General features: G+C 48.6%; 5 non-coding genes across 5 annotated transcripts; all 5 read left to right on the top strand.

The window, feature by feature from the left end:
- The first annotated feature begins 6,907 nt into the window (after positions 1–6,907).
- Positions 6,908–6,999, top strand: TRNAI-UAU (transfer RNA isoleucine (anticodon UAU)). The gene is given in 2 exon segments: positions 6,908–6,945; positions 6,964–6,999. It is a non-coding gene; the product is annotated as a tRNA-Ile (tRNA).
- A 105-nt stretch (positions 7,000–7,104) lies between these two features.
- Positions 7,105–7,196, top strand: TRNAI-UAU (transfer RNA arginine (anticodon UCU)). Its single transcript is given in 2 exon segments — positions 7,105–7,142; positions 7,161–7,196. It is a non-coding gene; the product is annotated as a tRNA-Ile (tRNA).
- Positions 7,197–7,301: 105 nt separating this feature from the next.
- Positions 7,302–7,393, top strand: TRNAI-UAU (transfer RNA isoleucine (anticodon UAU)). The gene is given in 2 exon segments: positions 7,302–7,339; positions 7,358–7,393. It is a non-coding gene; the product is annotated as a tRNA-Ile (tRNA).
- Positions 7,394–7,498: 105 nt separating this feature from the next.
- On the top strand, positions 7,499–7,590 carry TRNAI-UAU (transfer RNA isoleucine (anticodon UAU)). The gene is given in 2 exon segments: positions 7,499–7,536; positions 7,555–7,590. It is a non-coding gene; the product is annotated as a tRNA-Ile (tRNA).
- A 106-nt stretch (positions 7,591–7,696) lies between these two features.
- On the top strand, positions 7,697–7,788 carry TRNAI-UAU (transfer RNA isoleucine (anticodon UAU)). The gene is given in 2 exon segments: positions 7,697–7,734; positions 7,753–7,788. It is a non-coding gene; the product is annotated as a tRNA-Ile (tRNA).
- Positions 7,789–13,900: the final 6,112 nt, after the last annotated feature.

Raw genomic sequence — 13,900 nt, forward strand, 5'->3', positions numbered from 1 at the left:
ATGTCGGTTCCATCATCATTGAGGGCGTGGCCTTGGCGTACCGGAATTGCACAACAAGATTAATTGTCAATAAGTCTCTGGGTGCCCCCATTAACATAATGCGTTCAGTGCGCCAAGGCTGTCCGCTCAGTCCGCTGTTATTTGCCATCTATACAGAAGCAATGTGTATAGTAATTAACGGAAATGACAAAGTACGTGGTTTCAGATTAGCAGCGACACAGGTGAAGAACTCGCATATGCAGATGACATTGCAGTGTGTTGCACATACAAACCAAGTGCAACGGAAACAGTATCGCTAGTGAAACATTTCTCTGATGTCACGGGTAGTAGAATATTTTGGGGCAAATCCCTAGGCCTGTAGCACGAGAAATGGGTTTCTGCACCGGACAACTTCGCGAACGTCAACTGGGTCAAAACGCCGACGAGGTATCTCGGTGTTCCGCTCAATAGCTACAATAGTAGAGATGAATATTGGAGGAGCCAAGCCGATGAAATGAAAGAAAAGGCGGACAGATGGAAGCGTGCGAAGCTGTCTATTTTTTCAAGGGTGACAGTCTGTAATATGTTTTTTGTCACCAAGTTATATTATGTCATGCAAGCGTTGTATTGTTCGAGAGCAAAAGTGCAAAGGCTGCACAGAGTGTTTGCTGTTTTCATCTTGGGGTTAACATGAGAAAGGTGCAGCAGAACAAATTTGTTTGGAAGAGTGAAGGACGGAGGTGTGGGTTTGGCTCATATTTTTGTTAGACAACTGGTAAACCGATTCTTCTTTTTTCGCGATGTGCGCCATCCTTTTCTGCGCGCCGTATGTCAGCTCAGGTTGAGCGGCGCTTTGCCGGCACATGTTGTTAGTACGGCAAGCGTGACCGGATCACTTCGTAGCTACTTTAAGGAAGTGGCCGACAGTGTAAAATTTCTTTGTGTTTGATTTTCAATGAATTACCTTTGCAAAGTGAAAAGGAAAAGATTGTATAAAGTTGTGTGTGACATTGTTTTCCCAGTGCCGTTATACAGAGCCATTTACAGTGGAGGGCCAGGACTTGATGTACTTAAACGGGCAAAACGCATGGAGGTGCCACCAGGGGTAAAACCTTTTTTTTAAGCTTCACACCGGAACGCTCTCCGTGAAGATTTTCATGGAAGAGCGAGGTTGTATCGTACCATGGGGGACGCATTGCTTGATCTGTAAAAAGCAGGAAACCATTGATCACGTTTTCTTGGAATGTTGGGAGGGCTTTTTTTCTGGGACGTCTTAAAGCGAACCCTGAAAAAAGAGTTACTGGTGGACCCCCAAGGGATAAGGTATCTGTCAATTAAGGATGATGACGGAGTTCCATATGATTTTATTATGTTGAACGCTCTCCACTGTATATGGCGGGCTCGTATGGCGGGGTACTATTGTGATCCTGATGCTAGGCCCGCTCGCGTTTATTTCACAGAATGTATGTCGCGATTTATAGAAATACAGAAAATGCAACAATGTGTTCCGGAATGGCTGTGGAGGCTAGAACCTCTGACAGCCATGAAGGAATTTTAAGTTGACAACGCCTGTACGATAGGGACAGACGGCTTTGTTGTACGGTGTGCCTCTTTTCTTTCTTTTTTATTGCAATTGTGATATTGTAATGTGTGGAAACTGCACGTTCTGCGAAAAACCGGTAATAAATAAAAAAAAAGTGGCGCAATTGGTTAGCGCACGGTACTTATACGACAGTTCTCGTGAGCCTTGCCGGGATTGTGAGTTCGAGCCTCAACTGGAGAATGTTCTTTTATACTCGACATTCGAGAAAAAAGTCCGCATACGCACGCCAATTTATCATTCCGTTGTTACCCAATATATGCTCACTTAGGTTTCTGCTGCACTCAATCCCCAGTGGCGCAATTTTACACTTCCGGCTGCGAAAGCCTACGGACGTGTTTTTCATGTGCTCCAACGGGGCGGTGTTAGCGGCCCAGTTTAGCCGCGGAAACAGGGACGACATGGAAGACAGCCAGGACTACCAAGTGCTCCTGCCTCATTTGCCAAAAGGTCGTATTGTTTTGAATACTCTTTCTTTGCACGGTGACCTACGAGCAAGGCCGTACAGAGTTGAAGACTACCGGGATGCCCTTGGACGTTTGGAACTGCTGCCTGAGGTTGGCGCCTGAGGAGCATTTCAGATGAATCATGTGTGGGCTGTTGCGTTCAAGAGCCATGGAAGCATGAAGAAGTTGTTGACTGCGGGGAATATTACTGTGAAAGGCAGAAAATGTCTGGTGGTAGAGCCGAACAACCAAGATGTCCGAGTGAAAATCCACTGGGTCCTCCCTAATGTGACGAACGAAGACATACGTGTGGCCTTTGAGCCATACGGCGAGGTTATGGAAACGACAAAGGAGCGCTGGCGTGTCCTTGGCATTTCTGAAAAAGGTACGACAACGCGCGTGCTGAACCTCAAGCTGAAGGCCGGGGTCACGACTGAAGATATTCCATGTCAAGTACGTGTCGCTGGGAAGCCTGCTCTCGTAGCTATTCCAGGCAAGGCGCCACTTTGCTTGCGCTGCCAGGGTAAAGGGCATATCCGCCGCGACTGCCGGATCCCGCGATGCTCACGGTGCCGACGCTTCGGCCATGACGAAAGCGAGTGCGTGCCCACGTACGCAAATATAACGGGCCACAGAAAGGACGCTGACATATTGGATAATATCATGGACGAGGCTGAGGCTGAAGAAGCAGCTGCCACGGTGACGAAGGAACAGGAACCTATGGAAACGCCTCCGGCAGCGGTACAACAACGTGAGCCACCTATTGAAACAGTAACGTGTGAAAAAAATCAGGCCGGTGCAAACAGTGACGACGCGCGCAAGAAAATGAATGGAAAATGTCATCAAGGGAAATCTTCTAGTGAAGCTATGGTGACGTCGCCGAATGAAACACCGACAGTGCAGTGTCAAACAATGGAAGGTGTTGTAGAGGCGTCGGCAAAGCGCATGCACAGCGACAGTGTCGGCGAACCGGACCATCTGGGTGGTGCAGGTGGCGGGGGGCCGCCTTTGAAGACGGCGTTCCCGAGACGAACGTCGTTAAAGCCGAAACCAAACATTCCTCCTGATAGACGCCCGGTGCATAAACCGCCGAAATAAAGGCGGGGATCCGCTTCCCCTTGGTGAGTGAGCAAGATGGCACCGAGTAAGCGACGCCGCCTAGACGATGCTGTCCCGTCCAGCTACCGAACCTCGGTTGAGGCAGCAGGCGAGGGGCAGCGAGTTCATCCTGACCCACTACTGCCACAACTGAGTGAAGACTCCACTGCATCCTTGACTTCTGGGGCAAACACTGCCCGATCCGAGTGCTCTTCACAAATTAAGGACGAAAAATTTCCTCTTCCCTTACGTGTTGCCACTTTGAATGTATGGGGATTGGCGACTAAGAAACGGCAAAATCAACTTAATCGACTTTTTCTGGAAAATAACTTCTACATAGTAGCCGTGCAAGAAACAAAGATAGAAAGTGAGGAGCAGACGGATCGAATGGTGGGAACTTTTCGAAGGCACTTCAATGTTTGTGTTAGCCATGCGATAGGCACCTCTGGTGGTTGTGCAGTTTATATAAGGAACAACGTGGGCATTGAAGGTGAAAAAGTAGTTGCGTCAGAGGGGGGACGGCTGCTTGTTGTTGACTTTTCGTACTGCGCAAGGCAATGGCGTGTTATCTGTATATATGCGCCAAACATCGATTATGAGCGTTTTGTTTTGTTTGAAGACTTAGAACAATTTTTAAAAAGTGATAAATGCTGAATTCTGCTTGGGGATTTCAATTGTGTACGTTTGGCTGAAGATCGAGCCAAGAATACCCCTGTACGAGATAAAAGTTCGCGAGTGCTTGTTTCACTGCTCCACGAATATTATTTAGAAGACTTCGGTTATTTATTGTTAAGAGGAAGTAGCCCTATCTATACCCATTACCAGCGCGGAAGCTGTGCTAGGCTGGATAGAATCTGTCACAGTTGACCTTGGAAAGGATTGTGGCCACTATGAAGTGAAACATGTGTCTTTCAGTGACTATAGCCTTGTCATGACTACACTAGGAAGCAACCTCAGAAAAAGCCGTTTTAATTGGGCTTCGTGGAAGTTCAACGTGAAACTTTTGCAAGATGAAAAATTTATGGAGTGTGTAACAAAAAGACTTAAACAAATGACATCCAAAGGGCCACATGGGTGGGCAGCTGAGTGGGAAAACTTTAAGAACGACGTCAAGATTATTGCCATTGAAAGGGGAACCATTCTGCTGAAAGGGCCTCCCACTCCTGCCTAGGGCCTCTAAAGCAGGCTGGCAGTACGGAATAAAATAAAATAAATAAATAATTATTAGTCAAAAGCAAAAGTGTAATGAAATAGAACTCCAGTGCCAACTCGATTTTCTTATATGTATGGAAAGCGGCAATCCCGGCATGTATATAAAAGCAATTCGCGAAGTGAAAAGCAAACTAGAAGTAATTGCAACCGAAAAGTACAGAGCAGCAGTGATAAGGGCGCGAGCCGAAAAGATATGGTTGGGTGAAACGCTCAACAAGCGAGCGATGTGTGACGAAAGAAAATACGCGGCTCAAAACGAAATACGACAGATCAACTACCGTAACGAACAGACATCAGATAGGAGTAAAATTGAGCAGGCATTTGTCGAACATTACAGCGAATTATTTGCGAATAAAAAAGGCGATAAAACTGGGCTGAGAACCGAGGTTATTAATCTAATGCCTAAGCTCGATGAAGAATGTAAGACGCGATTAGAACAGCCAATAAGCATAGAGGAAGTGAAAAGTGCAATAAAAGAATTAAATCCAGGAAAAACACCTGGGCCGGACGGAATAGGAGCAGCCTTTTACAAAATATTCATTGAAGAAATCAGCCCAATTTTGCATAGCGTTATTAGCAACGCCTACGAGGAAAAACGATTACCGCCTTCCTTCCGCGCTGCCCATATTGTTTTGATACCGAAGACAGATGATCCAACTAGACTGTTATCAGTAGGGGCCTATCGCCCAATAACTCTTACAAATGTGGACTATAAGATCTATACCAAAATTTTAGCTAAACGTTTGCAAAGCGTTATTATGCTTCTCGTTGGACCGCACCAGACATGTGGAATAAAACGACGCTCGATATGTACAAACATGCATGTAGCCGGCAGAGTTCTAGAATGTTGTGATGCCATCTCGGGACGAGTTGCTATGCTACAACTCGATCTCGCCAAGGCTTTCGACCGTGTCGCACACGATGTTCTTTTCTCTGTGCTTGAACATGTCAATATTGGCAAAGTGTTATTAGAAGGTTTAAACATGGCTTATAATGATTGTACTGTACGCATCATAGTTAACAAGAACCTCACCGAGAGTATTGACGTCCGGTCATCTATAAAACAAGGATGTGCGCTGTCATCGCTGCTTTTCGCTCTTTATCTTGAACCCTTCTGTCTCAGTCTTATTATTAATGAAAAAGTACATGGTTTCAGGCTTCAGACGCATCATGTGAAAATCCTTGCCTACGCTGATGATGTAGGAATCTTTTGCACTGACCGCAATTGCATAGAAGAAGCCATAAGCGTCACCAAAGATTTTTGCAAACAGACAGGTTCCGCGATAAACTGGGAAAAAAGTGTCGGTTTCTGGCACGGAATATGGGACTTTAAACCAGAAAGATTTGCGACCATCACGTGGGCAAGAAGTCCTTCTACGTATTTAGGCGTGCCTCTCGAGCAATATAAGCAAACTGCAGATTACTAGGATGACCTGACGCCAAAGGTGAAGGAAAAAGTTGGAGGGTGGCAAGGCCGCGAATTATCGATGTATTCTGGGCCAGTGCGTGCAATGTATTTTTGATTGCCAAAGTGTGGTATGTGTTGCAGTTTTTGTCAATGTCACGCGTCAACGTGCAGAAACTGCATCGAATACTTGCAGTTTTTATTTCGCGCTCCAATAGGGAGAGAATCAGCCGCACTAATCTGTTTCGCCCAGTGAAAGACGGAGGCCTCGGCCTTTCTCATCTGTTCATGCGACAAATTGTGTCGCGTTTTATGTTCCTGCGGGACACGAGAGACCCGTTCTTGAGAGCGATGATGCAAATGCGCCTTAAGAATGTACTGCCCGAATTTGTTGTGTCTAGTGCGGCTGCAATCGACAGTGGTGTAAAAGGTTACTTCAGGGAATTAGTCACGTCGTTTAGGATACTTAAAACACGCTTCTCATTTGAGTACCTGAGCCTTGTACCGAGAAAGAAACTATATAAAGATTTAATCGATGTAATGATGCCAGTACCATTATACAGATCGCCAAACATTGCAGGCCAAGGGCAAGATGTATCAAAAAGAGTTCGAAAAATGACTGTTAGAGGAGCTGTTAAAACTTTCTTTTTCAAATTACATACAAACACACTCGCTGTAAAAACATGGCTTGATGAAAAGGGAATATTTGTACCGTGGACAACAAACTTCCTTTTGTGCAAGAAACCAGAAACAATCGAACACACGTTCATTGATTGTTTGGATCCTGTCTTTTTTTTGGGATGTCTTGCAACGAACCCTGAAGAAAGAGTTACCGATAACACCACACGGAATTCGATATCTCTCAGTACAGAATGAAAACAGCTTCCCCTATGACATGATCATGATACTGGGGCTACATAGCCTTTGGATCACAAGAATGGGAGTCAGGCACGCAGACCCCAAGGCAAAGTCAGCCAGAGAAAACTTTATAGAGAGCATATCCTACATGCGCGAGGTATATAGTATTTTAACCGAGCCACCAGCATGGATTTGGGTACTTGATGAGTTGGTACGAATGAAAAAATTTTAATTAACCACACTGGTCAAGCAGACCAAGGTGGGTTTTATGTATGTACATGCCTTTTCTGAATAAAAGTGTTAAAAAAATCCCCAGTGGCGCAATTGGTTAGCGCACGGTACTTATACGACTGTTCTCGTGAGCCATGCCGGGGTTGTGAGTTCGAGCCTCAACTGGGGAATATTCTTTTATATTGCAGATTCACGAAAAAAGTCCGCATACGCACGCCAATTTATCATTCCATTGTTACCCGATATATGCTCACTTAGGTTTCTGCTGCACTCAATCCCCAGTGGCGCAATTGGTTAGCGCACGGTACTTATACGACAGTTCTCGTGAGCCATGCCGGGGTTGTGAGTTCGAGCCTCACCTGGGGAATATTCTTTTATATTGCAGATTCACGAAAAAAGTCCGCATACGCACGCCAATTTATCATTCCATTGTTACCCGATATATGCTCACTTAGGTTTCTGCTGCACTCAATCCCCAGTGGCGCAATTGGTTAGCGCACGGTACTTATACGACAGTTCTCGTGAGCCATGCCGGGGTTGTGAGTTCGAGCCTCACCTGGGGAATATTCTTTTATATTGCAGATTCACGAAAAAAGTCCGCATACGCACGCCAATTTATCATTCCATTGTTACCCGATATATGCTCACTTAGGTTTCTGCTGCACTCAATCCCCAGTGGCGCAATTGGTTAGCGCACGGTACTTATACGACAGTTCTCGTGAGCCATGCCGGGGTTGTGAGTTCGAGCCTCACCTGGGGAATATTCTTTTATATTGCAGATTCACGAAAAAAAGTCCGCACACGCACGCCAATTTATCATTCCATTGTTACCCGATATATGCTCACTTAGGTTTCTGCTGCACTCAATCCCCAGTGGCGCAATTGGTTAGCGCACGGTGCTTATACGACAGTTCTCGTGAGCCATGCCGGGGTTGTGAGTTCGAGCCTCACCTGGGGAATATTCTTTTATATTGCAGATTTACGAAAAAAGTCCTCATACGCACGCCCCCGCAGGGGCGTCTGCGTCAGCAGGCGTTTGGTGTGTGGCGACACCACGCACCCGAGCACACGAGGGTTGGACTCTCCCGCGTGTAGCCGTGCGCGGCTTAGCCGTGTCCGGCGAAAGGGGGATCCTGGAGGTTGAGCCGATGCTGGGTGTTCGGACCTTTAAGGCCCCCCGGCGGAGGCAACACACCTCTTTGGCCTCTGCTTCACGTAGACGGCACCCCCGGACTGACCCACCCGGGGGAAATCGGTAGTCGCCTCTTCCTATCTCTCTCTCCTCAAACCTTCGTCTTTATCTCTCACTTTTTTACATTTCCTGTCTTCTTCTCTCTTCCATTTACTTCCTTTCTCCACGGCGGCAAGGGTTAACCTTGTGTGGATATCCTACCTTGGGTACACCATATTTGGTTATAGTGACAGCGTACGGCTGGCGTCGTGCAGGCTTGGACACAAGCCCTGCCGCGTCCCCTCGTTGGGCTCCGTGGTGGGCGGTCGGCGCTGTTGCCGAACAAACAAATTTTCTTATGGCAGCGCAAACTTCTGTCTATAATCGGCGTCTCAAAAGATGCCGCACCGAAGCACCGTTCCTCTTCTCCTTTCGGAGCAACGCCCCGTCATTTCGCAAATACTATGTCGGGCAAACCGCTGGAGGTCCGAAACATGCGGCCGATCTCTCTCACGTCCTGCCTCGGGAAAGTGATGGAGCATGCCTGCCTTAACAGGCTGACGACGCTGCTCGAGAAGCAGGACGCCTTCGGCACCCACATCATCGGTTTCCGGAAGGGACTTTCAACGCAGGACGCCATGCTGCAGATCAAGGAACAGGTCGTGAACGCTCCGAGCACACACGTGCGTGCCCTACTCGGGCTAGACCTCAAGAGCGCCTTCGACATTGTGAAGCACATGGCCATACTGGACAAGATCAGCCGACTTGATCTCGGGGCGAGGTTCCACCGATATGTCAGCAGCTTCCTGAATGAGCGCGAGGCGACAGTCAAGATCGACGGGGCCTCACCACGAGCGGTCCGAATGGGTGGTGCGGGAACGCCCCAGGGCTCCGTACTCTCCCCCATGCTTTTCAATCTCGTCATGATCGGCCTGCCGGAGCGCCTTGACGCGATAGAGGGCATCAATCATACGATATACGCAGATGACGTGACGATGTGGACCACGGAGAACACGAGCGTCGGCGAAATGGAAGACCGACTGCAGCGGGCCGTCCGGGAGGTGGAACGGCACCTCGAGGACACGGGACTCGTCTGCTCACCCGACAAGTCGGAGATCCTGCTCCACAGGCCGCGCAACAAAGGGCCCCTTCCGCAGGCCGTGCTAGACGCTCGTCGTTTGGGCGTCTGCGTCACGACGAGGGAGGGGACCCGAATACCGATGGTGTCCAAGTTGCGAGTGCTCGGCCTGTGGCTGGAAGAGAACGGTGCCAACCGCGAGCTGGTTGCCCGACTGCAGAAGAAAGTGGCCGCCGCCACACACCTCGTGCGGCGGGTCGCGAACAAGAGGAAAGGAATGAAAGAACACGACGTTACGAGGCTGATACAGGCGTACGCGCTGAGCCACATAGCGTACGTCGCCGCATATGCCGACTGGAACAGGAGCGAAACCGACAAGCTGAACGTGGCGATCCGCAGACCGCCCTGGGAGTGCCCCAGTACACGCCAACCCACAGGCTCCTCGAGTTGGGCGTACACAACACGCTCGAGGAGATCACCGAGGCGCAGAGAATCGCGCAGCTGGAGAGGCTGTCGAGCACCGTAACGGGAAGACGAATCCTAGACTTGCTCGGGATTCGATATCACGAGGCGCGTGGACTGAAAGAATCACTGCTACCGAAAGTCAGGGACGCCATACAGACGGAAAACATGCCGAAGAATATGCACCCGCTGCATGACGTGCAAAGACGTATACGCAGGGCGGTAGCAATCCTCGAGAAGCATGGAAGACAAGAAGGCGTCCTCTTCGTCGATGCAGCCAGGTACCCGCGGCCAGTCGGTGACTCTGATGGCGACGAGGAACGTCGACCACCACCGCCGCTACAAGGGAATGTGCGAGACGAACCGCAGTTACCAACACCACCACCACTACTGCTACTACGACAAAAACGGCAGCAGCAACAACGGCAACATCGACACGGCCGGCCGACGGCAGCGGCGCCCGCCTTCTCCATGGCAGTCGTAGATACAAAGGGAACGATCCGAGTCACGGCATCAGCGAGGCTGCCGTCGGCCGAAGCAGCGGAAGAGATGGCCATAGCCCTTGCGGTACTCCACGGAGGTGCGGAGGATAGCCTTATCATCAGCGACTCCAAATCAGCGATTCGGAATTACCCCAAAGGTTGGGTGTCCGCGGATGTGGCACGCATGCTCAACGCCCGGGCCGGGGACTTCGGATCCGGCACGACTGCCGGACGCCGACTGCGATGTCAAGGAGTTTCCGGCAACGTACCGGGAGGTGCTTGGTCACTATAGGAAAGAACGAAGAAAATATCCGCAACCCCACGGGCGCCTAGACAGGTCCCAGGCGGTCGACCTGAGACGGTTGCAGACGGGCACTTTCACCAACCCCTACCACCTGCACCGCCTGTGGCCCGCGCTGCACCCGTCGCCCGGCTGCTCGTGGTGCGAGCACGAACGGGCCGATATGGCCCATGTGCTTTGGGAATGCCGACGCCACGTGGAACAAGGACAAAGAGGAAGGGGGAATACAAGAGCAGACCCCTCTGAAGCGGGGCGCCTCGCTGAGAGATGGCAAGCCGCCCTCCTCAGCGAGGCACCCGAAGACCAGGAGTGGGCCGTCCAGCGGGCCAGGGCCGTTGCCGGGGATCTCGAAAGATTTTCCTCGGTTGATGGACCCCTGGCAGCCTAGCCCCGGGCACCAACATCAACAACCGTTGGACAAATAAAGTTTATTCCTATCCCTATCCTATGTCGTCCACAGTGAAAATAACATACCAGTAAGAAAGCTATCTCCCTTTCTGGTGGCCAAGTGTCTCAAGGACAAAATCGGAACTACATATAAAGCTTCAAAAATGTCTAGTGGGGACCTACTCCTAGAACTAAGTGACAAAGATCAAGCGCAAAAGCTATCGGAACTTACCACTATTGGCGACGCCACGGTAACAATTTCACCACATAGAACACTGAACACAAGCCGGGGTGTGATATCAGAGGAAGACTTCATTGGCCTGAGCGATGAGGAACTCCTTGAGGGTTTCCAGGAGCAAAACGTGACAAAGGTCAAAGAATAGTAATCCGTAGAAATGACCAAGAGATCCCAACAAAACATGTCATACTTACATTTGGAACAAGCGAAATGCCTACCTCTCTGGATGCAGGCTATGTAAAAGTAAACGTCAGACCATATATCCCGAATCCCAGACGGTGTTTTAAGTGCCAAAGATTTGGACATGCTTCACATGCATGCCGAGGACAAACAACTTGTGCTAAATGTAGCTCTAACGACCACCAATCAGAGAATTGCACCTCTTCGCCACATTGTGTTAACTGCAAGGGAGATCACCCAGCTTATTCGCGGTCCTGCCCTTGCTGGAAAAAAGAAAAAGAAGTCATTGCCCTAACTGTAAAAGAAAAAATTTCGTTCTTTGAAGCCCGAAAACGACTGTCGTACCTTTCGCGACGCAGTTATGCCGATGTGACGAAGGTGGGGGCATCGTCACAGAGGCCTGAGGAGTCCTGCGAGCCCACGCACAGTGGTCCCGTAGTGACGACTCCCGCCCCCTTGGTGGTAGCAGCCAGTCCTGCTCCATCATCTTCGCAGGCCCTGCAGACACCAGTCCCGCAGGGCCCTAAGATCAAGCGAACACCAAGGCCCGAGACACGTGTCTCGGCGCCAAACTCTCGGTCCTCCAGCGCCTCAGAGAGAGCGATGGAGGTCGACGCAAAAACCCCCGTGTCATCGACACCCAAGGACAAGCGCTCTCAGGAGCGCTTAAAGAGGGACAAACTCCCAATACCAACCCTAAATAAGAAGGCGATAACCTAATGGGTTATCGCTCTATTGTATCTATTCTCTTCAGATCCATGTCACCTAACATCTTTCTCATCTCCTACTCACTTGTTAATATCATTTTTTACCTTTCAATTTTACAGTGGCTTTTATGATCCAATGGAATTGTAGAGGTCTCTTAAATAACTTGGGTGACATCAAAGACATGTTAATAAACTTCTCTCCTGTGGCCCTGTGCCTACAGGAAACAAACCTAGGCGAAAAACACAAAAACATTTTAAAAGGTTTCACTGTTGTACGGCGAGACCGTACGCAGACGAGCCGGCTGTCAGGTGGTGTAGCCATTGTTCTGCAGGGCGGTATTGCAACCAGAGAAGTCCCTATTAACAGTCACATAGAAGCTGTTGCTGTCACCATTTTAGCTCCTAAAACCATCACCATTTGCTCCGTATACATTCCGCCGCGTTCAAATTTTACCATAAATGACCTGGAGTTAATTTTAGACCAGCTACCTGAACCATTTTTAATAGGCGGTGATTTTAACGCACATAACACGTTGTGGGGTAGCAAAACAACTGACACCAGGCGTCAAACACTTGAAGATTTTATCCTAACAAACGACATATGCCTTTTAAACACCGGTGCGGCAACTTACTACTGCCCAAGCACAGGAACAATGAGTTGCCTAGATCTGGCATTGTGCTCTCCCTCTCGTTTTGGAGATATTCAGTGGAGTGTTATTGATAACCCCTGTGGTAGCGACCATATGCCTGCTGTCATTAAAAGAACATCTCCTCCTCCTACCATCCTACTGAGGCCACCCCGCTGGAAACTCCATCTGGCAGACTGGCCTCTCTTTACTGAAAAGGCCACTCTGGACAACATACGAGATGAGCTAACCGTAGATGAAATGAATGATAAGATCACCGCCTGTATACTTGCTGCCGCAGCAGAAACAATCCCACAATCGTCTGGCTTCCTAAGAAAAAACCTGAAACCCTGGTGGATGAAGGATTGTACGCAAACAAAAAAACTACAAAACAAAGCGTGGGGTATCTTTCGGTGATATCCAACACAAGATAATCTACTCTCATTCAAAAAAGCAAAAGCGAAAACCAGGTACACACGCAGACAAGCCGAAAGACAGTCCTGGAAAAATTATGTCTCCTCAATAAATAGCTCGATAACTTCCAAACGAATGTGGGATCAGGTTCGTAAGTTTAGAGGCGACTACGCTCCTTACACGATACCCATACTTTCACCCCCAGACACGCAAACAAATTTAGTAGAACAAGCAGACATATTAGGGCAGCACTTTCATGATATATCAAGCTCAGTAAACTACTCTGCAGAATTTCTAAAACATAAACAGCTAGCAGAAAAACTAAAGCTTCCGACCACAGGAAGTTCAGAAACCCAGTATAATGCCGCTTTAACACTTCCAGAAATCAATAGAGTGCTTACTACTGGCAAAAAGCAGCACCTGGTCCGGACAGAGTACATTACGCGATGCTCGCTCATTTATCTCCTAAAGGAGTTGAAACCTTGCTTCGTTTTTTTAATAAAATCTGGGAAACGGGAAAATTGCCAAAAGAGTGGAAGAAAGCCATCATTATCCCTTTCTTGAAAGATGGAAAACCTCCTACAAGAGCAACCAGCTATAGACCGATAGCACTCACAAGTTGCCTGGCAAAGTCCTATGAAACCATCATCAACATAAGATTAACATACGTCCTTGACAGAGAGAACATGCTTGATAACCATCAGTGTGGATACAAGAAAGGTTGCTCCACAACAGATCACCTAGTCCCGCTAGAAGACGAGATACGTGCTGCCTTTCTACGTAAACAACATTGTCTCACTGTTTTCTTTGACTTAGAAAAGGCATATGACACCACATGGAGGTTTGGTATATTAAAGGACTTGGCAGATTTTGGTATCCGAGGTATAATGCTTAAATGTCTAGCCCATTTCATGTCAGACCGAACTTTCCAGGTACGTTTAGGAACGGCGCTGTCACGTGTATTCACCCAGGAAAATGGTGTGCCACAAGGATGCGTATTGAGCACAACATTGTTTGTGGTGAAA

The sequence above is a fragment of the Dermacentor albipictus genome, chromosome 8 (genome assembly GCF_038994185.2).
Source record: "Dermacentor albipictus isolate Rhodes 1998 colony chromosome 8, USDA_Dalb.pri_finalv2, whole genome shotgun sequence".
NCBI classification, from domain to species: domain Eukaryota; kingdom Metazoa; phylum Arthropoda; class Arachnida; order Ixodida; family Ixodidae; genus Dermacentor; species Dermacentor albipictus.